This window comes from Passer domesticus, chromosome 2 (genome assembly GCF_036417665.1).
Source record: "Passer domesticus isolate bPasDom1 chromosome 2, bPasDom1.hap1, whole genome shotgun sequence".
NCBI classification, from domain to species: Eukaryota; Metazoa; Chordata; class Aves; order Passeriformes; family Passeridae; genus Passer; species Passer domesticus.
Genome location: NC_087475.1, coordinates 65,738,017 through 65,763,437, shown reverse-complemented (window position 1 = coordinate 65,763,437; position 25,421 = coordinate 65,738,017). Strand labels below are relative to the sequence as shown.

The 25,421-nt window shown below is 41.8% G+C and overlaps 1 long non-coding RNA gene across 3 annotated transcripts in view; it reads left to right on the top strand.

Moving 5' to 3' along the window:
- LOC135295492 (uncharacterized) overlaps window positions 1-24,750 on the top strand; it is an 84,278-nt gene extending 59,528 nt beyond the window's left edge. Inside the window, exons 3-5 of one of the 3 annotated variants that reach the window (XR_010357607.1) lie at window positions 15,469-15,542; window positions 18,900-19,010; window positions 24,042-24,750. This is a non-coding gene — a long non-coding RNA (uncharacterized LOC135295492). The remainder of the gene's footprint in view (window positions 1-15,468; window positions 15,543-18,899; window positions 19,011-24,041) is intronic. The other 2 variants (XR_010357608.1, XR_010357609.1) reach the window with 2 other exon arrangements.
- Window positions 24,751-25,421: the final 671 nt, after the last annotated feature.

Below are 25,421 nucleotides of genomic sequence, written 5' to 3'. Positions count from 1 at the left end.
AGGCAAATTATTCTTTGGACGTCTAAAGTAAAATTTGACACAGAAGGTGGCCTTAGAGGACCCCAATAGATCCAATTCTTGAGGTTCCTCAAGAGCATTGGGCAGTATTTTTGTCCACTGGTCCCAAGTTTCTACCTGGTGGGGTCTCTTACCTGTGGTGCGGAGAAGCTCTGAATTATAGGCGGGCCAATCATCGGCTACAAAAGGAATTCCTACTAGACATGTGGAAAGTGGGTTATCAACGCTCCCCATGGATAAGCACATGTTATCCTGTTTTAATGTTCTTGCTAAGGTTACCCAGACATTATGGCTCGGCTGTGGGCCGATCCAACCGACGGCACATGGCACGGTGAGGAACATCCAGGCAGCAGTGAGGACAGCACCAACGGAGATATTTTTCATCTTTGGGCAGGAATGGGGCTTCTGATAGGGAATATAAGCAAAACTTGTTATTTTTATGGTAGGAGGGGAGAGTTAGGGTTCCTTTCATGTTCCTTTCCTCTGTTCCTCCCACCTCCCCCCTTTATTTTTAGTTTTTTACTGTTTTTTGTTTTTGTTTTTTTCTATGGTGCTAAGGGTGGGGGAGTGGGTAAAAGTTAGAGGCTTTTGGTAAGGGTTGATAAAAGGGATAATAGGGTTTTTAGGGTAAAAAGGGTAATAACATCTAATTCAAAGAACAGTTTTGTTTTCAGGCTGTGCCTGGTCTAGGGCTTGATGCCACAGAATGTTGTTCAGCTTTCTGGTTTGTCTGCTGCTGTGTGATGGGACAGTCGTCTCCTCCACCTGTGGATGTTTGGCGACGTCTTCGTCTCCAGGCCGAGCTGGTCTGGTTTTGAGGAGGTCTTGTGTTTGACTCAGGAGGATTCTTGTCACTGCTTGTGGAAGTGGTATTTGCAGTGCCTAGGTATGGTTTTATGTTTTTCCCTGGGTACCATCTTGGACCAGATGGTAGCAGAACACACGCGTATCCTCTTCCCCACGTGATGAGTTCGAAAGGTCCAGAGACTTTATGTGTTTCTGGATCCTTCACCAGCACAGGTGGTTTCTCTGTGAGCTTTGCTTGGGTGGTATTTGCAAAGTGGCGAAGTATTGGTGGATCAGGCTCTGAGGTTGTACAGTTCAGGAAGTTGATGACATAGAGAGCCTTGCAGAGTCTTTCCACTGGAGAGGTGATTTTTGTTCCTCTCTGTTGCTGATTGAGGACTCTTTTGAGAGTTTGGTGTGTCCTTTCCACGATGGATTGTCCTGTGGGGTTTGCAGGTATACCTGTCTTGTGTTGTATTCCCCACTCACTGAAGAACTCTTTTAACTTACGAGAGGTATAGGCAGGTCCATTGTCTGTTTTGATCTCCTTTGGTACTCCCAGGGTTGCAAATGCGAGGAGAAAATGTTTTATGGTGTGCTGCGCAGTTTCTCCTGTATGTGTTGATGCAAATACTGCTCCTGAGAACGTATCAACCGATACATGCACGTACTTTGACCTTCCAAAAGGTGCAAAGTGGGTTACATCTGTCTGCCACAGCTGGCAGCTGTTTAAACCTCGGGGATTGACTCCCGTCCCCACAGATGGTATCTGGTAGTTTTGACAGTTCGGGCATGTGGCAACAATAGCTTTTGCCTGATCTTTTGAGAGCTTGAACATTCTGATAAGGGCAGGCACATTTTGATGAAAAAATGAGTGTGACAACTTTGCCTGGGCAAAGATGTTAGGGACATTAGCAGTCTCTATTGCCATGGCTAAGGTGTCTGCTTTCCTGTTCCCTTCTGCAATGAAACCTGGGAGGTCAGTGTGTGACCTCACATGCATTATATAGTAAGGTTGTTTTCTGTGGGAAATTAAGCGTGTTAATGTGGAAATCAATTGGTATAACTTTGGATTGGAAACCTCTTTGAGAAGAGCATGTTCTGCTCTCATAGCTATGCCAGCAACATAAGCTGAATCTGTGACCAGATTAAAAGGTTCGTCTTTGAATTTCTCAAAGGCTCTGACAACAGCTGCTAACTCTGCAATCTGTGGAGATCCCTCCACTATTTTTATGTCAGATTCCCAATTTTGGGTTTTAGGGTCCCTCCATGTCATTACCGACTTGTGGGATGACCCTGAGCCATCTGTAAAGACGGTTAGAGCTTTGAGAGGTGTCCTACTTTGGACTAATTTTGGAGTCAGATGAAATGTTACATCACGATTAAAAAGCTTATGTTTTGGGATATGCACTGAAATTTGGCCTGTATAGCTATCTAAGGCATACTGGAGACTCTCATTGGTCTGGAGCAAATGCTCCAGGTCCCCAGTGGTCATTGGCAAATAAATGCATGTGAACTCACACCCTGCAAGGGAACGGAGGCGAGTTCTAGCCTTTTTTATTAAATGTGCCATAATTTCTTGGAAGGTGGTAATGGTTTTTGTGGGTTGGTTATTTGTAAAGATCCACTCCAGGATTAGTAAAGGGTCTCGAAGTTGAGTGTCCCATTGGAAAATCAGTCCATAGAACCTAGGTGCTTTTCCCAGAATGACGAACTGGAAAGGCAGGCTGGGCTCAAAGCGATGGGCTTTGCGTGAAGACAGGGCTTCCTGGACCTTGGTGATGGCATCTCGGGCCTCTGATGTTAGAGTGCATGGAGAGTCCAGATTCTCCTTGCCCCGAAGAAGGCTGAACAGTGGAGCGAGGTCCTCTGTTGTAATTCCTAGCAGTGGACGTACCCAGTTGATGGATCCGCACAGACTGTGTAAGTCTCTCAGGGTTTTTGGGTCGTCTCGGATGGTGAGCTGCTGGGGTACGATGGTCCGTTCCCGGATCTGGAGTCCAAGGTAAGTCCATGGATTGGTGTACTGTATTTTGTCCTCACGGATCTCAAATCCTGCCTTTTCTATGGTTTCAATAGTCTTTTTAACTGCTTTGTCCAAGTACGTTTTTTCTGGTGCACAGACCAGGATATCGTCCATATAGTGATGGATGATCGCATTTGGGAATAGGTCCCGAACAGGAGACAGGATGTGAGCAACATACCACTGGCATATACTTGGACTGCACTTTAGTCCTTGTGGAAGAAAACACCAATGATATCTCTTGAGTGGAGCCTCTCTGTTAAGAGAGGGAACGGAGAAGGCAAACCGTGGAGCGTCCTGGGGATGCAGCGGGATGCTGAAGAAACAGTCTTTAATATCAATGATAGCAAGTGTCCAGTCTCTAGGCAGCATCGATGGTGAGGGCAGGCCAGGCTGAAGGGGACCCATGTCCTCGATGACCTCGTTGATTTTTCGAAGATCGTGGAGGAGCCTCCACCTGTCCGTTCCAGGCTTTTGTAGTACGAAGACTGGAGAATTCCAAGGGCTGGTGGTCTCTACGATGTGGCCTTTGGCGAGCTGTTCATCCACAAGGGCATGTAGTGCGTGCAGTTTGACTTTAGAGAGGGGCCACTGCTTGATCCAGATCGGGTCATGGCATTTCCAGGTGAGACGAGGAGTGTCTGGCAGTGCGCGCTCCTCAGTGGCCCCAATTAGAAATCCGGACTGGGAATACGTAGGGAGGCTCCCCACTGACATAAAATGTCCCGTCCGTACAAGGTGATGGGGGCCCTTACCACGAATGGGCGGATGGTAGCCAACTTGCCTTCAGGCCCTTCGACGAGGATGTTGTTCTTGCTCCGCATGGAAACTGTAGCTCCACCGATCCCTGTGATCATGCCTGCCACAGGTTGTAGCTCCCAGTGTGCTGGCCATTCTGAGCGGGCGATGATGGTCACGTCTGCACCGGTGTCCAGCATCCCTGGTAGGTGGAACTTCTCTCCTCTGCAGGTAAGACCGCACTCGATGACAGGCTTACTCGGTCCCACAACTTGTATCCACATTGCTGTGGGGTTGAGAGGAAGCTGTTCCCTGTGATTCTTAGGGAGTAGAAAGGCCTGTGCAAATGGGGTACCCTTTGGAAGAAAATATGGTAAGTCTGTGCAGTACACCTGGACAAAGATTTCTTGTCCCGGGTGCACTGTTTGTACTTCTGGAACAACAAATATTTCCTTTGGGCTATGGAGAGAATCACCTATAATTAGAATGTTAGAAGGACCTCCTTTTGGTCCACGTTTGCCTGTGGGAACACGATAAACATTGTTATTTTTAAAGTCAATGGACAGTGCAGTTACCAGTTGACGGCGCGTTCCCTTTGGTATTGCTCCGTGTGTTGGATCCTCCTCATGTGGTCTGGAATCTCCTGGGATGGTGCGTGACTGGGTCTGGGTGGCCTTTGATTTGGTGTCCTTGCGTGGGGCCTCACCACGCTCCGATGGAAGTTTCCCAGACGCGGCTGATAGTACTGCTGATTCTGGGGCCTTTGGTGGAAATTGCGAGGGTGCCTGGGAGGTGACCTCTCTGGACAGTCCTTTATAAAATGTCCAAAATCTCCGCAGTGGTAGCAGCGGACCTGATCTTTAGAAGCTATTACTGCATATGCACTAGAAACTCCTTCTGCAATACCCTTAGTAACTGCTTGGGCCACTGTGTCTTCAGTGGACAGGTGGCGTGTGCAGCTTTCCAGCATTTGCTCTATGGTAGGTTCTGTGTCTATGGGTAAGGCTCTCAGAATTGCTTTACATTTTTCATTCGCATTACTCATGGCAAGTTTACACAACAGTTCTTTTCTTGCCTCTGCGCTCTCTATCTGTTTTTCCAGAGCATCCTTAATTCTATCCACAAATTTGATAAAGCTTTCATCTATTCCTTGTTTGATAGTAGAAAAATATTGGGTGGGGGTAGAATCATCAGGGGTAAGAAGTAAGGAGGTTTTTGCTGCTATAGCCACGTCTTGTAATGTTGCCTTAGGTAAAGTATCAGCTTGGTCAGAGGGTTTCTGCAAATCCCCTTCACCAGCCAGCTGTTCGAGTGTAAAATTTGACTTATCAGCATCTGCAGCATAGTTATCTGATAATGTTTTTAATTGCTTTTTCCAATGCCTTTCCCAAAGCATGTACTCGGCGGGAGAAAGGAGGCACTGGGCAATATTTTTAATATCGTGGGGTACCAGAACATGTGCTGAGAACGTAGCTTCTAGGAAATTTCTAAAAATATGTGAACTTCTACCATGTTCTGTGGCTGTATTTCTTAATTGCACAAGTTCTTTATTTGTAATAGGTTCCCATGTCTTTCTATTAGTGGCACCTCCTTTTTTTCCCTTCTTATATTCTACTGGAAAGGCAGTAATTCTCTGAGCTAATTGCCAGTCCCCTGCCTGTGTGGCTTCCATTTTTATTTTTGCCCAAGGATCTACATATTCTATTTCCAAGTCAGAATCGCTGTCACTGCTGTCATCAGATGACGGCAAGTGAGGGCTAGCAGGTCGTGCCTTATGTTTCTTATGGCTGGCTGGAGCTGCATTTGGCAGAGGTGCCTGTGGCTGGACCGGGTATAAGGCAGCACATGGCAGGACGTGGCTACACGTGGCACATGGCGGGGTGGCCGTGCAATGCGTGATACAGCATGCACAGGACTGGGGGGCGTGGGGAGGGGGGGCAGAACTGAGGGAAGTCTGGGGGGTCCCGACCGGGGGCTGCGGAGCGTGGGTATGGGGTTGCGCAGCGAGGGTATGGGGGCAGGGGGGGTGCGGGATGTAGGAGGCGGCGGGACTGAGGGAGGGTGCGGCGGGCACGATTCCGGCGGCAGGCAAAAGCGCGGTGGTGGGGAGGGGCGCGGAGACGCAGGCGGGCTGGTCCGGTGCCGCAGCAGGGATGATGCCGGGGGCAGGGAAAGACGCGATGGTAGCGGGGGGGCGAGGGCGGGGGAGGGAGTGGGGGCGGGCGCGGCAGGGACAGGAGGGACGGCAAAGGGAGTGGGGGTGGCCCCAGTAGGGTCGGGGGGAGCAGGGGGAGGGGTGGGGTTTGGGTCGGTCCCGGCGGGAACTGGCGCAGATGCTCTCGGAGATAACGCAGAGCAAGGAGGCGCGCAGGATGTGGCTCCCGAGGGGAAGGCGGGGGGGAAGAGGGGGTGGGCAGGGGCCGTGGGCGCCCTGGGGTCGGGGTTTGCGGCGCAGATGGCGGGACACTAGGACCCAGCGAAGTGCTGGAATCCAGGGTGGAGGGGGTGTTATCTCCTCCATTAGCATTTGAAATAGGCGCTTCTGTTAAGTGAGATAAGAACTTTTCGTTTCGTTCGACAGAAGTTAGCCCTGAGGTTAAAATCTTTTTGTTAGTTTTTTCTACAGCTTTAGTGATAGCGTGGAACATAGGTAAAAACTGGGTGACAGAAAAGTCTTGGTTAGTTTGAAACTTATATATCGTGGTCCCAATTGTATCCCAAAAGGAGTCTAAGGTAATAGTCTGTGTATTAGTATCTGGGAAGTGGCAGAGAATCCATTTTATAAAACGTTTCAGGTTAGTTTTTGAAAGGTTACCTTTAGAAAAAGAAAAGTTGTTAGAAGATAGGATTTCTAGGATTAGGGAATATAAATCTCTCTCGTTCTGGGATCGTTTACTAAGCTTTGATCCCATTTTTCAGTTCCCGCCAGCAGAAAAAAGAGAAAAAAAAAGAAAAAACCCAAAAAAAAAGGACCCAAGGAAAAAATATTTTTTGCGCGCAAGAGAGGCTGTGTTAAACTTACACTTTTTCAGCCTGTTGTGGGTCAAAGTTCTGCTGGGGGTCGTCTGCTCGTCAGCCTCCACGGGGTTCAGGCAGCCCAGGCAGCTATAGTGATTTGCAGTCAGCTCTTTAGTGATTTCAGCTCTTTTAGCTCGCCTGGGGCCGTCACCCTGGGTATCGCCGCAGCAGACGCAGAGAGAGAGAGAGCAGCGCTGTGTGGGTTCCGCAGGGTTCTTTATTGGGGTCTCCGCGAAGGTTCCAGTGACAGCTCTCCTCTGCCGAACCGGGCAGAGCTAGGGGTTTTTATACCTTATAGGGGGATTGAAAACTGTCCAATAGTAAGGGTCAGGGGAAAGTGACCTATGGATGTACAGAGAGATAACAGGGTCCGAAAGGCGGAAGAGAGGGGCTTCTAAACCCTTAGTCATGCTGACTTGGTATTTCCTAGCTCAGGCTTCTGATCTCCAGGGCCTTGCAGGCCTTGTGCCTGCTACAGTTTAGTGAACAGATTTACAGAAACTTTTTTCTTCTTCAGCGTAGGCAATCACTCAAAAAGTAAATGTATGGCAGGTGTACTGATACTGTAGATTACAAGGGTGTTGTAAGAGTTGCTGTAGTCTATCAGGATGGTGTTTCAGGCATGAAATAACCTTATTCTAATTAATCCGTGTGCTTCCAAGCATAAATGAGTAGAAGAGCTCTGAAAAACTGTTTCTGAGATCCAAGGTTCTTCCTGGGAAATACCAAATAAATATTGCTTAGACTGATTACCAAGTTTACAGTTAAATGATTTCTATGGGTCATGCCACAACATTACAGTCATAAAATTACCTGCAGAAAGATAGGAAGACAGCAGTCTTTGGACAGCTAATGTTAATTTATTTTATCTATTGCTACCTACTCCCGGAAAAAAAGAAAGTGTTTATGATCACTTTTGTTCTGTATTAGCTATGTTATTCCATTGGTCTCTTGGGATATGGGAGGTAAACATGGCAGTCTTACCTACTGTTTGGTTCCTTCTTGTTTCTCATGTTTTTTAACTCCTGCAAATTGAATTGTGAAACAAATGGTCAAGTGGTTTCCTTCCTTCTCATACCTGATTGTTCAGAGAGGGTCTGCTCAGGATTTGACTGTGTCTAGTTCTAGATTGCTGTGCAAATAAGATCATAGAAGAAACAGAAGTTTCACTGCTAAGAAATGTTTTTGTTGTCAAAGCAGGCATGTTGGGCTGTTCCAGGTGCTTAAACATAGCTTTAGCTGATGTTAAAAAGTCCATCAGAGAAGATACCTTTAGCTCTGTTTTGAAAAACTCCTGGGCAATGAAAGGTTGAGACAGACCAGGACAATCATTTCCCTGGTGTGATTGGAGTCACCAGTTTTGCTTCTCCCAAAGACAGCCTGATATGTGCAATTAAGCCTTGTTCCCCTATTTTTGCATGAACATATTAGGCTGAACTCTTCATCTCTTTTGGGTTGGTTTTTTTTTTTTTTTGAGGGGGGGGATTGGGTTGTTTTTTTGTTTTGGTTTGGTTTGGTTTGGTTTTTTTGGTTTGGTTTTTTTTGTTGTTGTTGTTGTTTTTGTTTTTTTTTTAACACTGCTTTCTTAAAATAATTAGAAAAGAGGCACTTGGAGAGGAGATGACTGCTTCCCCCTTTTGTCTTGTATAATCGCTTCTGGGTCAAGTCTAAGGGGAATGTCTAATTAATATTGGACCTTGCTGGTCTTTGGTAAAATTTCACATGACTGAGGAGCACACAGCTGCCCTTTACACCTCTGCAGGACAGCAGAGATGTGGAGCTAACAAATAGTCTTGATGATAACTTGTCAAAGACGAACACCAAATCACTTCTCACTGCAGCGGGGACAATCACCAATGTGGGAATTTACAACCTGGAAATTCTTTAGTCTTGATATGCCTATCTTTGCTTTATTTCTCACTTCCTATCCCTTGGGCCTGGAAAGTATATTATATGTAGCAAAACTTGGATTCCAAGCCTAAATGGCATTGGATACCATAGGGATATTTTGTACCAGCACAGAGCTGTTTAATTTCATTTACTCCCTGCAGGTAGCACAGAATTATGAGGCAGAACCAGCCCACATCTCAAACAGGACTCAGGACTGGATTCAATGTCTGTACATGATATTTCAGCAGACAGTGCAAGAAATCTTCACAGCAGATAACTAGAGAATAATGGACCAGATAGTTTGGTATCAACCTTCTGGAGTTGGTTTGTGTGCTTACAAAGAGATTTCAACTGGTGAAGCTTCAGCTCAACCTGAAAGCAATGGTGTTATTGAAAGAGGAAACTCAGACATTAAGGGACAGCTTCCTGCTGTCTCATCTTTTTCCTGTTCTTACGGTTAAGCCAATCTATTTCCACCTAACATAAAATCCAGATAAAATATTGAGCTAGTACATATACTTTGTTTACTGGAATTTGGTAAGAATCCTTGTTTTCAGAAACTCATTTTTGAGAAATTTCTTTTTGGATGATATTTTTTCTAAAAACGGAACTTTGTGTGTATAGTATGAAATTGTGTAGGAACAGGCAGAACTTCTTCAAAAAATTCTTCAGAAACAGCCTTTCCTTTCTGATGTTCATTTTATCATCCCCACCTGAAGCAGTTCCACTTCCTGTAAACCATGAACTAAATAATATTTCCTGAGTTAGAAAGCAGCTGTCTCCAGAACCTGGAAGTTGGGGTACACATATGGGTTGAAGGAAATGTCCCTATGGCAATGAATATTTAGTTGCTTATGCAAAGTGAAATAAGTCCAAAACACATCAGGAGTCCCTCTGCAGGCCAGGGGGAAAACAAAACAGAAAAGTATTAATGAGGCACAAAATCTGGTTTTTATATTCCTTGGCTGTTCTGTAATGGCTTTTGAAGCTCACAGATGCTCATAGTAACAGTGTCTTTCTGCACTTGGAATCTCAAAAGATTTTATTTTAGATACAATGGTTGCTCTAGAAGTGTGGGTTATGCACATGCAAGCAGGATGTACTTCACAGTATATCCTTTTTTGGATGTGTTCTATTTCCATCTCCCTTAGACTGTGAGCTGAAATAAAAGGCAAACATGACCATTTAAGCAGTTTGAAATAATGCAACTTCCTTCAGAAATGTCCATTCTATCACAGTCTTCATATTTATTATCTCTGTTTGAATGCAATCATTGAGATTGCAAGACTGCAGCTTCTGCCAGAAGATTGCAAGACTTCACAGTCCATTTCTGTCTTCAGAGTTGGAGGACGAAGTTAGAGGTGAATCTTGCCTTGCAAAAGTAGAGGTGCAAATTCACTGGTACTCAGTGGCAGAGGTTTTACTCTGGATAGAAAGAAATGGCATATTATGCTTCCAAGGAAAAGTGTTCCCTTTCAGGCTTCCTGCCTTCAAAAATGCTTTCTGCTCAAAATTACATGTTTGGGGGTTTTATGGAGCACTGTGGCAATCTGGAGTCACAGTATGTTTGGCTGCCAGGTTCAGTTTAGGCACATGGTGTTACTACAAGGTTTTTCAAACTGTAATGCAGCATGAAGCTGGATTCCTTTCCACTTTTACCTGATTATCCTTAGCAGAGGCTGTACAGTGGGCTGTCCTGCATGTCTGACAAACCAGTCCTGTCTTGTAGTAAGCTCAAAAAACCAAAACACTATCATCTTCAGTTGGCACTCAAAAAAGTTTTCATCCATAAAGAGTGGTAAATGGCACAGTCCTGGTTGCTGTATAACCAAGACAGATAGGACACAAACCCCATAATGCTGAGTGCCTAGATGAGCAATTTCTTGCATTACCAAGAAGAGACAGGTTTCCTTAGAGGACAATTCAGAAAAGACTGGCATTCCACACTATCATCCAAAGAACTGTAATCCAGCCTTCTAGGCTTTATAGTTAGATACTTAAAGTTAGGCAGAGTGGAAATATTTTCCTCATTGGAAATTAGGCACTGCTGCCTGTAAGTAAATGAAGTTCTTCCACAACATATAAATATATAAGCACTGTACAGGAAAACTTATGCTTGAAAAGTGTCTTCAAGTTAGTGGGATGCCCAGCTCTCTGAAAATGCCTATTTTTCTACATGACATGGAGAAAACACTCAGGTGATACACAGCTCAGATCCACAACTTTTCCATTTCTAAAGTGAAATTAGCTGAATCTCCCTAAAAGGCAGCTGTGTGAGACCCTCCAAATTACTTTGGCAGCCAGTTGAACACTCAGTTCATGCATGAATCAAATCATCCAAGTGGGATTTTCCGTATGGGAATTTCTACAGATCACTACTGAAGCTTGTGTATCCTTGTGTGTTTATCAAGGATATTGTCATGCCTTGGACTTGAACTGGTGCAAACATTAGTAGGAGAGGAACACCTTGTCTTTGAAAGAGAAATTACACAATTCTGGGGACAATGCTCTTTTTTATTTTTATCAATGATCTGAACAGTGCAGTTGAACATACACAAAGTTTGCTGAGGAGGAGCTCTGGATTTCCCAGATGACAGAGATCTGCAAAGATTGGAGAGAGCTGGACAATCACCAACTGTATGAAACTGAACAAGAGCAAGTGCTGGATTCTCCACCTGGTATGGAGTCATCAAGGTTATATACACAAATTGGGGGGTGAGAGGCTGGACAGCAGCCCTACAGAAAGAGACCTGTGGCTTTGGGTGATGGGGTGTGTTTAGATGGTAGAACAGGGAGCTAAAACAAAAAAGGGGATCAGGCAAAGGCACATGCTTCTTGGGTTTTCTTGCAAAGGTGGAATTCATCATACTTCCATAAACAAGGTGCAAGCCATATCTCCAAAGGACTGTCCCCTGGAGAACAGATATTTAAAAAACAAGCAGGGTTATAGAGGGCAAACAACATGAATCTCCAAAACTAATGGAACACAAAATAAATGCAATCCTTCAATCCTTCTGGACTGCCTAGTAAGCACATGGAAGACAATATTACCTCTGTATAGAAGCCTTAAGCTAAGTCTTCATATTTATCCCTATGTTCCTTCTAACCCCAAAGTTTTCCACATCAGTATGGTTAAACAAACTTTACACTCAACATTCAATAGCTGCGATGGGGCATGAGCTCTCCTCACCCATATTATCAAGAACTGCTTGGTGGGTAATCTCCAAGTATCACTAAATTCCTGATAAGTTGCCATACTTACCCCAAGGACAAGAAACTGTTCAGAGATTTGCATATAAAATTTCTACTGATGGTTTTTACAATAGGACTTGGAGCTGGGCAGTTGCAGCATACATTTGTGAAGCTTACAGCTGTGTTCAGTGATAAGATAAGAGGTTCTTTTGTAGAGACCACAGCAAAAGCTTTGTCAGTGACTGAAATGACACTTCTATCCCATCATGAAAGATGCCTCTTCCAGTAGATGTGTAGCTGGCATGACGTTATCATTTGAATTGGTTTTTTGGGTTTTTTCCATGGATTTGAGAGGGAAGAATCTTGTGATTTACAAAGTGGTCTGTTCTTTTTTATTATTATTTGTAACATTAAAAGAAAATTGACTGCAGCAGAAGGATTTTATAACCATCTATAAACTTGGTTATCAGCATACCAATATTATTCAATAAATACATAAAACAAATCACTCCAAGGCTGGAAATGGAATATTTAACATTATGCTGCCACAGGGGAGATGCTCTGGTTATAGCTGAGTAGAAACTCAGCCTATTTTTTATAATTATTTTGATGCTTGCAATTTTCTGAATCAGAATTTTCCCATGCTTTCTCTGAACAGGAAGGATTTTAATTTGGGTATTAATTTGTTAAAAGTCTGTGACCTGTTTCTCATTTGCTTAATAAAAAAAGAGAAGGACTGAGAAGTCACCCATATTTGTAAATTCATTTATCAGGGAATGATTTTGTAGGTTTTACATACAATTAATCTATTAGGGAATGATTTTTTGGGTTTTGTATACCATATATATTTGTTGTCCCCTAGCTTTGATTAGGCATCTAGCAAAAGTCCATCATGTAGCTCTATCACTAATAACTGAGAGACATCCTAAGAGGACAACTCCTTTCACCCATGCTGACACCTACTGCTCTTTCACTTCTGAAATCTCAGTGTCAAGACTAGATGAGCTGGTGACTTAACACATAGTTTGAATTAAATGACTTCCACCCAGAATTTGAAGAATGGCTTTGGTTTCAGTTTATAGGGAAAAGGTCCAGGACCTCTGTCTATGTTGCCTACTGAGGAGAAGGCAGACAGTGATACAATCACAGTTATATGGGTTCTTAGGGGATGTAGCCTTTGGTTATGTTTGCTTCAGTCTGTCAGGCAAGTATCTAATGGCTGGAGGGTGGAGATGAAGTACAGGCTTCAATTGTGAGTAATTAAGGAATGGAATGACATATCAAGGGTGGTGATCAGTTCTTTACTGCTGGCATTTTAAAATTGACTCCTAGCTGGTTTGTTTTTTCTTTTTTTTTTTTTTTCTTCTTTCTTTTTGAAACCATAACAAGAATTATGTCCAGGAAGCCTTTTGGTCTGTTTTTATACCTTTTGTTCTAGGTTATCTCAACCCACCACACCAACCAACTTTGAAATAATAGTACTGTTTATCTCACTCAGCTTTAGCAATTTAGCTTTAGCAGAGTCAGGGAATCTATGGTCAATGGAGTGAAGTAGGTACTTCTATACATTGCTTTCTAAGACCATGTTACCTTCATCTTATTATAAAATTCCCCATGTGATCAAAGAGACAAAACTCACCTGCAAGGCAAATCATAACAAACTCAATCAAACACTATTAGTGCAATTTAGAGGAAATTTCTGCTGAAATCCACATGAGAAATGACTAGGGATGCTCAATGTGCAAAATGTACAAGATTTCTGACAGACAAATCATAGATTAGGATTTTTCTTATCCATGTTAATTCATATTCACTGCAGTAAAAAGAATACCTGAAGCCTTTTGTCAGGAATAAGGACAGAGGTGGTATGAACTGTATAAATCTTATTTTCTTTTAAATGTGTTGTAGGTATTATTCATCTACAGATTATTAAATGCACTTTACCGGAGTAAAAATTTAATAGTGCAGGGTATGGAAGTAACTACTGTATAATATGAATGACAAGTAACAGCGTGCCTCATTATTGCACTCCTACATTCAGTGACAAGATAATTTACCAGTTGTGCTCTTCCTCTGTGGTCCTCACGCTGTAATTAATTTATGCATTTGAGTACAGAGGAGACCTCTTGCCCTTTAATTTTGAAATCTCAGACTTCTGTTCAGGTAAGTAATACCTCTCTGGGCCAGCTACTGAATTTTCACTCATAGGTCTACAGGAAGAAAAAAATGCATCTTTGCAGCCCATCCATCTGCAGGGCAAAGACTTGACCTTCTTTACTCTGACAGTATGGAGAACTATTCTCAAAGAGATGATGTGAATATTTCTGAGCCCTAGAGTTCACACTTCAGCTAATGGCTGATTTTCAGAAAACCATCTGCAGGAAATTTCCAAATTTCTCCCATTACCTGTGTGAGTGCTGCCTCATGTATGCAGTCCAACACAGCGTATCAGTGTGATTTCCTGTTTTATCTTTATCTGTTCTCACACGGTCTAAGTCCCACGGCCTTTACTTCAGCAAAACTCCAAAAATGGCTGTATAAATTTTGTTAGGACAAGGACAATGATGTTGGCAAGCAATGGCACTGCACAGCAGACACAGATAGTTCTTCAAAAAAAAATTTTGGATTTCCTTTTCCATCACTTCTGACACTTTCTACCCCTTTAAATCAGGTCAAAAAGCTGAACGAGAAGAACAAACTCTGAAAACAGTTCTGAAAACTCTCCAAGAGTTTTTGGGGTTTTTTTTGATACATGGAAACAAAAGGTTCTACTGTTTCCAAATTGAAAGGCCTTATTTAAAATCAAGGTGACATTGAAGTGCATCTACCCAAAGAGCCATGGCATGGCATATTACAATTGCAATTACAATGCCTGAGATGCTCATTCTGCCCTTGGATGAGGCTACTTGGCAGATGATGAGAGCTCTATGTTCTCAGATGAGACTCAGAGCACAGTCAAAAAGAAGATTTACACTGTGTTTTAACCTTAAACTGCTCACATCAAAACATTTCAGGGCATGACAGTGCTTTATTTTTGAGTATAATCAAATTTTACCAAATCAAATGTATCTGGGATGTATTTTTCAGAATAAAAATAGAAGCAGAAGGGTGTTGCAAGGAAAGTCAGACTTCCCCAGGAAATTACTTATTTTGCTGAAACAACATTATCTCTAGAAAAGTGGAAAATTCACAATATTCACGATGACATAGAATTTTTTCATGCACCCTTTCCACAAAGAAATGAGATACTAATTCATTCCTAAGAGAACCAGAGGAATTTGTTGTTTGCTTTGTTTTTAAAGGAGGATGTATAGTCAGTCCCATTGGAATTAAAAGAACATCTTCAGACCTGAATAAAAAATGCATTCCAAAAGATGTCAAGAGGAAAGTTTTTGCAGAGCCAGCCTCTTCAAGAGCTTGTTACAGCCAGTGATCTCAGGCAAAAGCTTTAATAAGAGCTGAATTTACACACAAACATTTAGAAAGCAAATAAATAAATAAGTGGGGGGAAAGAGCTTCACAGCATTCAGCGTAATATTTTGGTATAATACTATGAGCACAGCATTAGAGAAAACCATGCATCTGTTTTATGGCTGGTTTATATTCTTCTCTTGTGTGTGCATTTTATGCACATAAAAATTAACAACCTTTGACTATCCATTTGTATTTATAACATCTGCAGTACCAATGGGTGCAGTTCTAGTTTTTCTGTCCCAGGCTTGCTAAGCATCCTAATTTGGAAAGAAAATGCCAGATAACTCTCCAGGGGAACATTCACTATGTCAACGTCTCTTGATTCCTAGACATCCTAATCCTAATGTGACCAGTGGGAAGTCTACAATGAAGGAAATCCCAATGGCAGTGAAGCAGGGTAAAGGTAAAAATGCCAGTCTTTGCTTTTTCTGTTTGAAGCATTGAGGTATAACTAAATGCAGTCTGAGGTTGGAGAGGCCTTTCTGCTTTGGGGTCAAGAACGCATTTTAACAATGTAAATGAAAAATATTGCTGAACGAGATGAGTTCAGAAAATTATATTCATGCTAAAACTGTCCCCACAGTCGTCACAATCAGAGCTTCCTGGATTCCCCCTTTCTTTGTGAGTATCTGGACAATAAGGACTCTCTACTCCAGTATATTCTCTGAGGACACTGGAGTTCACCACTGCTTTAGAGAAAGACAACAAAAACCAAACAAAATCATAAACAAACATACAAGAAACTCACCAAAACCAAACTAAAAAAACCAAAACAACAGCAACCAAAAAAAAAAACAAAACAAACCACGACAAAACAAACCCCAACCAAACAAAAAACCACAAAACACATCAGAACCCCAGGGCCTCTAAAGACCCACTGGCACAAACCCCCGAATTCAGCTAGTGGGACTATTACTGTGATAATTTTAAGAGAGGTTTTAAAAAAATACATAACATTCTCCTCTGCTACAAATTGCTGCAGTGAAAATGTTCCAGCTGGTGTGCAGCTGGTTCAATTCAGCTATTTCCATTTGCAGATAAATTCTCTAGCTGTGAGGAAGTTGCCAGTTGTTTTGCTGATAAATTCAAGATTTCTTTTGAGCCTGCTGTGCAGTGGGGGAGCAGGGGAATATCTCCAGAGGGAAAATGAAATTTCTGATGAGCTGCATGCAGTAATACACTGAAACTGCATCTTTCTGGGATTGCCACCAGGTGCTTTTAAAGTTGGCCCTTCCTCAATGAGAACAGACAGGAATGAGTTAGTGAATTATAATGAAAAGCAGTTTTCAGAGAATTATTGGTGTGGAAAAGGCCATGTCACAAACTTCAGGTGAACCTTGAGTCACCTGAAGAGGGCTTTCAGGGAAATGCTCTTCCCATTGTGTGGGTACATCTCAAAAGTGTGTTGTACAATGAGGTCATTTGATAAGAGTGTCTTTGAGACTGATGTTGAGACTGGCTGTGTCCAAAACTTGTGTTTGTACCCAGGCACTGGAACTGCCTGTGGAGCACAGTAGGTCTCAGAGCACTCCATAGGAAAAGCCAGCCCAGGGACAGACCTTATGAATGAGGAGGAAATAGCCAAGGCCTCCATGTAGCAGAGAAATACGGATTTGGGCAGAATTTCCTCCATTTTAGTCCTTCTTGTCAGCTATGGAAACCCTGCAGGTCTGCTTAGTTGCTGTTGAAATTTTCCTACACAATACTGATTCTTTGCGGAATTCACATTAGAGAAACAAGAGCTCTATTTTGGCCTGAAAATGCATTCTGCCAAGCAGGGGGTTTCTGGTTGTTTGTTTCAGCAAGATGAATAGCACCCAGCTTAAAAAAAAAAAAGCCATAAGCTTCCTATATTTATTTTATTCATGTTCACTGTGGTGTGGGATGAGTTTACCTTGGCTAACACATACACACAGGAAATGAAAGAAAAAAGAGGCTGGTCTTAGCAATCAACGCTGGTTGGGTGAACAGTGGAAAGGAACCAGGGCTTGGTGCTACCATCTTACTTCTCATCTTGGTCTGATGTACAGTTGGTAAGTTACAGAAAGAAAAATGCTAAAGTAAAAAAGTAAATTAGAGGGCTTTCTCTCAGGAAGAATGGAAATGGCATTTTCTGCAGAGGTTAACTCTCCCCTATTATTAAAAAGCAAAGAGAAATGGCTGCCAAAGAGACAGAGCTGACAGGCCATGTAAATGGCCAGTAGCTGAAGTCAGAGCCCACATAGACTTTCCAAGTGTGCTGTGACTAAAAGCTGCAGCCTCCAAGCCATTTGTTCTCCTCCACAGTTCCTCATATCAAACTAATATCATTTTTTAACTTTCCATATTGCCATGCTAATTTTAAGTTGGAGCAGGCCCTCCTACCCATAGAACCCAGGCTGCTGCAGGAGTGAAGGAGAGCTGTATGGCTGGGAAAGAGCAGCAAGGTGCTGGGGAGAGCAAAATACTGCTTTTTTGGGAAATGTCTCTATGGAGGGTGCTGCTCAAGTAACCTGAAAAAAATTCCACGCTCATTTTTCTGTTGAAGTAACTGAGGTCAGACTGTACCTAGTATGTGCCCACAGAATTCTGGGATTCCCCTTAAAAAAAACTTTTCAAACTCTACAGAATTCAGCACAGAGTTGCACAGGATAACAGCTTTGCTTTTGTCCTTACTGCATTTCTGAAACTGGCTGTCACAGAAGTGCAAGGCTGCACTAACCAGCAAACACATTTGGCTGCATGTATGCAGCTTTTTAACTCTTTTTTTCATCTGTTGTCTCCAAGATATTTTCTCTAGATTCCAGGATGCTGTATTCCAGTCACTAAAGCATCCAGCCAAAGTCTGCTTCGAGCCCCAAATTTGAAATGACTGAGCTCTTTCTTTCTAGTCCTTTGGTATCAGCTTTAGCTTCCTGACAGCAAATTTGAAAAGTCTGAAAGAAGTTGCTCTCTTTCTATCTGACACGTTACAATCATCTGCTCCCATGCTGAGCCAGGTTTTGGGGGTCGTAGTCGCAAAACACAAAAGTACTTGCAGGGCAATATAGCACTGCTAAAACTTTTCTCTTGACTTTAAGGTGTTTTGGAAATTACTTGCCACTTATATAAAACAGAATGTGAAAACCTGATAGCGCTGTTTTGCTCTTTAAGATCTCAATATTTGGATTTTATTTGATTGAACAAATGCTTCAGTATTCTAACATGAAGAGTGAAAGCAATGAATAAAACTTCCAGTATGTTATTGAAAATAATTACCATTAAACAATCTTCAGAAATTCATTTTTGCAAAATAAGACCTTCTCCTAGGCTTTCCTATACAAACATTCATACTTTTGAACATTCATGCTGTCAGATTTTCTCACTCCACTGCAAAAAATTTTCCCAGGCTGCAGTTGGCAACTCCAGGAGTTTTCTCCAGCCAGTGAAGCCAGGAAGTGTGAAAGCTGGGGAATTGTTTTTCCTTAAAGTATGTTTTTGATCATTCACATATGTGGTGTTCAAGATTTGGGCAGAAGTCTGCTTTGCTTAGCTGAATATCAGAACTGGGCCTCCTGCCACTATCACATCCTCACAAACAGGTTTGGCTCAAGCTTTAGCCCAGTAAAATGGTGGAAAACAAATATACTTTTTATGTCTTGTGAATCAATACCTGACCCTATGTCTTGCCTATACTACCTTAGGCTGCAACTTGTTTGAAGCATAAAGAAAAAGTAATTTAAAAACTTCAAGTCCTTGACTGTAATACTAATGTGGCAAATTCATCTTCATTTTGCTGCAGGCAGGAAGTCCAGTGAATGTCTTGAAAAGCAAGATTTTGCCAGTTTTAGCACATGCTTCTCACATTTTTGATGACTGTACCATTCATGTGTCAGAAATAACCACAAGGAATGTGAGTACTTCAGGCAGTACAAGTTTTCTAATGGCTCTACAGTAGTTTTTAGAACAGAACTATGCTCCTAGCTACTCCTAGATATATGCCAGCTAACAAAAATCAGTCCACCCCTCTCCCAAACAAGTGTTTTAATTAAATTGCACTGCAGCAGGTTCAGCTGAAGTCTTTGAGAAGAAGCAACTCTCATGCTTTAAATAACAGATGGTAAACTCAGAGGATGAAGCCTTGGTGGAACTAATGCCTGGAGTAGCCTGAGCTCCTGATTTAATGCAATTTGTAAGAAACTTTTGCCATGATGTTTCAAAGCTCTCTGTTCTAGCAGCATGTCAGAGAAGGGAGTCTCTTAAAATGCATGTGCAGCTCTATCCATGTTCTGCAATTGGGAGCTTATTGTAAAGCTGGCTTTGGTGTAAAAATGGGATCTAAAATATTAGACGCAAATTGAATCTAATTCCTTTCAATACTAAATTCTAGGGAAAGTCCTTCCATGGGAACCATGTTTATCTAGAGGAACCAAAAATGAGCAAATAGACCCTTTTGAAGTAGAAAAAACTCTTAAAACAGGGGCTAACATGACAGGGTGGGATGTAGGTACCTCAGCACTTAGAACTGCTCTTACACTTGCCAGCACATCCAAAGCTGTCCCCTGCTTCATCCACAGCAGGCCCAAGTAAATTGCTTTTTCCTTAACATGATCCAGAGTTTGCCCCTTTATTGCTTGAGTGAAACTTGTCCTTGGTGCAATCGATCCATTCTATTTATTTTCTCTCTTTGAATCCATTTGTCAACATTCTTGGAAGGTTAACCTTCCAAAAAATTTTCAGCCCTTCTCAGCTCATCTGTGAAATGTCACAGTCCTGTTTTACAGTCCATTATACAGGCCATCAGTGAAACCTTTGAGAAGATCCTGAGATGGTTCATGGCAGAGCCCTGATCATTCTTCCTGACACTGAAGTATTATGCTGTCCACAGCTTCATTGTACATTTTTGTTCCCCACCTGTAGGAGGATTTTCTAGGCAATATTAGCTTATCTTTTAGGATCTCTGATATTTCTGTCCCATTTAATTCTCTCTGAACTTGTGGCCATGATAAAGCCCTTACCTATACCTTTCTGGCCCATTGTCAGAGAAATGAGGGCAATGCTCTGCTCTCCTGCGCCTCACAGTTGTGCTGCATGGCTTCATCATCAGAACATGAGATGTTCTGAAAAGAGCTTTGGCAGTAAGTGCTCCAAATTGATATGAGTCCTATTGGTGAGCATTCATCTATACATGGGGAAAGAACAGGATTCAACTTTTATTTAATGTGAAAGCTGAACTGTTTCATTTTATTACTTCAGGCAATACTAGAAACAAAATAAACAGTAAAGAAATTCTTAAATCAAGGCAATATTAATCCCATCCCACCCAGCCACAACTGAGATCAGTTGTTGAGTCTGCAATAACTCTAAATGCTTTCCTTTACCTAAAACCACCACTTTTTTATCCATTTATTGCTCAAAATTTTAAGATAGTCCTCCTCAGTGCACTTGCTAACACCTTGGACTGGGCTCCTCTGCTACCCTCTGACTGATTTTGAGCATAATTTCATGAATGACAAAAGATGACCTCTCTCTTGCTTCCTGTAGGCTGCTCTCAGCTGGCTTGTTCAGCTCAGTTCTGCTCTTTATTGCACAGTGTTTTATCTTTACAGCTCTTATCAGACTTTGTACCACTTTCCTCATGTGCTGGGTATTACTGGCAAAGGGTCCATTGTTCAATGTATCAAACATATACTGGAAAATTGCTTCTGGCAATGATTCTGGATATTTTTTTTTTTGGTTCAGCAATCAGGCTGCAGCACATGTGATTTGTGCTTATGGCTTTGCATGGGCTTGGGACTCAAAATGCAGAAAGACATCCATGCTTTTCAAACCAGAATCTGGAATTAATGCTTAGCACTGCAGCCTTAGACTAAAAGAGCTCAGGATGGGATCCAATATCTGACACACCCCCAAAATGTCTGCTGTGTAGATCACAGATTTCATACACATAAGAAAACATATTTTAAGTCCTCAGTGTCTTTTAAATCAATAAAAATCCTGAAATTAGACCTGTTCCTTTAGCACAGCTGTGACCTACACTGAAGAAGTCACTGTCCTCCCTTTGCCTTACAAGGATGAAGGGGTCAGGTTGGACACAACATCACCCTGAGTACCACGGGAACTTTAGTAGAGACTTGACTGTCTCCTCTCAAACACAACTTTTCTCCATGGCACTTAACCTTACCAAAGCTTTAGACTATGAGGTTGGAGGGAACCTTGTAGATTATGTAGCTAAAATTTCTGAATAATGCAGAGTGTGCTTTGCTTCCCCTCCCATGTGAAGTCTGCCACAGTCTTACTGAAGCTTGCTTTAGACCAAAACACTCTTGATGAAGTAAAAGGCAGATGTGCCCCTCTTAGGTTGGCAGTTTTTCATCTTTGCTGAAAATGCATGTTTTACTCCTACCTTTCATTTGATTGGCATTAACAGCCTTGCATTGTTTTTTATCACGTTTTTCTCTGATATGTTAAGAAAAATAATAAAAACTTGAATATTTTCTCATCCTATTAGAATGTAAGTTGCCTCTTTGTTTTGCATGCAATGAGCTAAAGGATTTCCTTGCATCTCTCATTATAAGGCATCTCTCTATTCCTCAAAAGTTGCTGTCACTACTCTCTGCATTGTTTCCAAGTTTTCACAACTTCTTTAATGCATGAACTACTTATACAGATATTTGTTTTTAAGGAATGTTATTTGCAACTCAAGAAACATTTCACAGTCACCATCATCAGCATCCTCACTGACAATATCGACTATTAAGGGCGAGATCATAAATTGAAGTAGCTTGGAAACTTCATGGATCTGTGCTTTATGGATTGCCTAGAAGCATTAGAAGGGTCAAGGTTGGCCTCCTACAGATCCCTATCATCTTCTTGTCCCACCAGATCAGGCTCATAGGAAGAAATGAGCCACAGGTACATTTATTATTACTCTCTGCCCTGTTCTCATGAGGGAAAGAGCTTTGGATCCCTGCTCCACCTGGGGAAGGAGATTATCTGCCGTGCCTAAAGGGCAGAGTGTCATAACTCCCAGTCAGACAGACCTAAAACCTAGACCAAGAACCCTAAAACCACCTAGATCAAGAAATCCCCTCGTTCCTTGAAAATAACACTGATTTTTCAGGTACTGTGCTCTACAAAAGGTGCATTGTATCAGCACAATTTGGCTTCACACATTGCATCATAAAAACAATACATCTAAACAAAAGCCACATATCTAAAACATTCTACTAAATTATGTCTCAAGCTGCTCACTGTTGCTTTTTCCCATCTTTCCCCTTCTCCTTCCATTACTTTACCTACTCTAAAATTCTTGTTACAAAGTCTTTGGGAGAGGTGCTTTTTATGTCTTTATACAGAAGCTGACATGATAGATCTGTCTGATCTAAACAAGACCTTTGAGTGATAGGCAAGGCTCATGAATAGTGATTATTGCTTCCAACCACTTGAGAACTCAGCACTTTTTCAGAGAAGTTGACCTACTTAAATTGTATATACAGGTAGTGCTTGCAGCCTTGCATTAAATTGCTCCAGCAAACAGTCAGAGAGAGAAATGTGGAGGATACACAGCTATCCTGCAGGTCAAGATGTGTACTAAATGAGAGACTGCAATTATAGCACAGGTCTTGTACTGAGGCGCTTTACTGAGAGCTTGAGATTGTCCTTATGGGAGTTGAGGGATCAAATGCGAATTACTAACACTCTATCTTGTACCTAAGACAATTACTGGTTCAATGGACTAAAAGAGGTTGGCAATTAACTATTCAGAACAAGTCTACCTTGCCAAACATTGCTAATGTAATCCAGATTTAGCATAGACACACACAGTGCAACAAGAATTTGGCTTTAGTTCAGTTTTTCTCCGACCCTCTGTCACTCACTCTGTGGATTTCAGGCTCTCAGTTCATCTTCAAGGCCCTGAAAGGAGCTCCCAAGATTTTTGGGAAAATTATACACTGGTCCAGATCAGGGGTTTAAAATCCTGATAGGCAGCAAATCTACTTACAGGTTTTCAGTCTGCTTTCCCCTCCTGAATTATAACAGAAGACATGGGGGAAGAAAGTATAAATAACAACAATTAACAAGTGAGACATTAAAGAACTTCCTTTCATAACTGAGTAAATTTTCAGAAAGGTAGAGGCAAAAAACAAACAAGAAAAAGAATAATCAAACACTATGTGCATACGATACATAAACTCAATGGAAGAAGGAAAAGAGACAGATGTCACACTGAAAAATAAACCACTAGGGTGCTTATTAAAAGTGACAATACTCCTACAGAAAAATATTGCTGCCTTGCTGCAACAGACATTAGACAGTTTTCCATAAGCAAAAATAATTGTCTTGGTATTTAATGTCAACAATTTACCACCTCCTACAGAGATGTCAGCAAATACATACCCAATCCAAAACATTTTACATATGAAAACAAGAAGCCATGTTAGGAAAATAAGTACTTGGCTGGATGAAATGTAATGGATGAAATGCTGTTAGAAAAGAGCTGTTGTTGAAGCAAACTGGGTTAGGGTCTGGGGGTAACTGGGACTAATGGTAAGGATTACAGGGTCCTACAAGCTCAGCTGCACACCTGAGAATGTGCTAACAAAAAAGGCAGAGCTGCAAGGAATCAGGCCAGGTATTCAAAGCAATATTTTTGGTTCCCTCATGTCTTCAGTGTTGTATGTTTGATTTTACAGGAGTGGAAATTTCACTGAGTTTTTGCTCATTAGCAAAAAGCTGAGAGATGAAACATGGAGAAATTGTTGCATGTTTCTGGAAATCATACTTCAAAGCTGTAAATAAGATGCTTCTCTTGTGTATAATAGGGCTCCTGTGTTTCCATAATATGATAAAATGTCAGACCCATCTTTCTACTTACAATAATTTGGCTGTATTAAATATTTGGAAATATGTCTGAGTATTTTTTGTCTCAATTTTGTTACAGAAAAAAAGGAAAACCATAATCAACAGCAAGAGATGAAAAATACTAATATCAGCAAGAGTACAAGCTCAGCAGAAGGGGAATTTTCTACCTTGTAAATATGCAGCTAACGTATTAATCACAAGGCTACATAGCCCTTGGCCAGGATCCAAGGATGAAACATGCATTACTTTTGCCAACAGGGGACTCTTCACCTCCTCCAGCCATGTATGCTACAAAAAGATGCTGAGAATGGTTCTAAGAATAGTAAAAGCAACATAGATATAATAGATTTAGCATATAAATACGAACATCCATAGCACATATCAAGCCTTAACAATATATATCATGGTTTACTTTCAAAAATGATTAAAGTATTTAATTATGTGCAGAGCATGCTTTCAAAAACCCAGGATTATTAAGTATTGGGAGCATGGTGATCTATTTTGCACACAGGCAAAAAAAGATGTGAAAAATTTCAAATAACACCATAGCTTGCAGGGGAGTTTGAATTTGCTTTGGCTGCACACAGTTTAAACATGATGCTGGAAGGTCAGGCAGTGCTCTTCTAAATAAATCTATCAGAATAAATGGAATTGCTTTGGATTTGCTCTGAATTCAGTTAAAACAGGATCTGTTCTATGAAGTTCATTGTGGTCAGTAATGCAAGCTAAAATGAAACTCCAGGAAGTTCTTTGCATTTTCTTCTATTTTATTATGAAATTATGAAAGAATGAAAATAGATACAGCTAGGTTTCATTAGGGACTACAGATTTTAAGAGAAAGGTTGTTTATTATAATGTTTTAGAATCTCATGCTCAACTCTAATAAATTGTAATTTAATTGTAATGGCTTTTTAAGTTTCATTAAGCAGTGAAGTAAAAAAACTCTGGTCTAAAAGCTCTCCAGACTTCTCCTTCTGCTCAGGTTGATATATATTTTCCTACAGAGGCAACAAGGACAGGGGAAGAAAGTCAAACCTGTGCCTCTGCAGCTCTAGAATAGAGGGAGGGAGGGAGGGAGGGAGGGAGGGAGGGAAGGAAGGAAGGAAGGAAGGAAGGAAGGAAGGAAGGAAGGAAGGAAGGAAGGAAGGAAGGAAGGAAGGAAGGAAGGAAGGAAGGAAGGAAGGAAGGAAGGAAGGAAGGAAGGAAGGAAGGAAGGAAGGAAGGAAGGAAGGAAGGAAGGAAGGAAGGAAGGAAGGAAGGAAGGAAGGAAGGAAGGAAGGAAGGAAGGAAGGAAGGAAGGAAGGAAGGAAGGAAGGAAGGAAGGAAGGAAGGAAGGAAGGAAGGAAGGAAGGAAGGAAGGAAGGAAGGAAGGAAGGAAGGAAGGAAGGAAGGAAGGAAGGAAGGAAGGAAGGAAGGAAGGAAGGAAGGAAGGAAGGAAGGAAGGAAGGAAGGAAGGAAG